The sequence below is a fragment of the Bombina bombina genome, chromosome 5 (genome assembly GCF_027579735.1).
Source record: "Bombina bombina isolate aBomBom1 chromosome 5, aBomBom1.pri, whole genome shotgun sequence".
Taxonomy (NCBI): domain Eukaryota; kingdom Metazoa; phylum Chordata; class Amphibia; order Anura; family Bombinatoridae; genus Bombina; species Bombina bombina.
This window is the reverse complement of record NC_069503.1, coordinates 341,906,936-341,907,710: the sequence shown is the minus strand read 5'-3', so window position 1 is coordinate 341,907,710 and position 775 is coordinate 341,906,936.

The following is a 775-nucleotide window of genomic DNA, read 5'->3' as shown; positions in this document are numbered from 1 at the left end:
CTTGTATATATATTTTCAATAATAAAAATTAATATGCAATCCAAGATGTAGACAATAAATATTTAATTGTAGATGTTTTTACACCCAGTCATGTTAATCAACAAAATAAATAAAAAATGTTTTTCAGGCAATTTGCTTGTGAAAAAAGAGCTACATCATTATCTGTAAACAAAGCTTTCCACCTTCTACGTCTGGAAATATGCTAAAATAAGTGCTTAAAAGAAAAAGGTATTTCTAAATAAAAATATATATATATATAAAGGTTTGTGAATAGGCATGGACAGTGTATGTGTATATATATATCTACACATACACATACATATATACTGTATATATATATATATCTACACATACACATACATATATACTGTATATATATATATATTTATTACAGGTAAAGTAAGAAATCCGGGTAATCCTAGGATTACCCGGATGAAAGGGACATTACCCAAGCGTCTGTGGGTAAAGCCCGATGTACTGTAATTACCCCATCTACACTATTTCTTTTGCCTATGACTGGAGGTTCAATGATGGTGCCCATCGATCCTCTAGCATCCACCCCAAGTGAACCTTGGGGAATGAGGTTTGCAAGGGGGCTTCACCCCCTCTTGAAACCCAAGGCGGAGGCAAAATAGATAGTGAAGATGGGGGAATTCCAGTGCATGCTATATATGTTTGAAGCAGTGACACTGCACTCGGAGGGGTTTATAATCATACATCAGGCTTTACCCACAGCCGCATGGGTAATGTCCGTTTTACCGGGGTAATCTAAGGA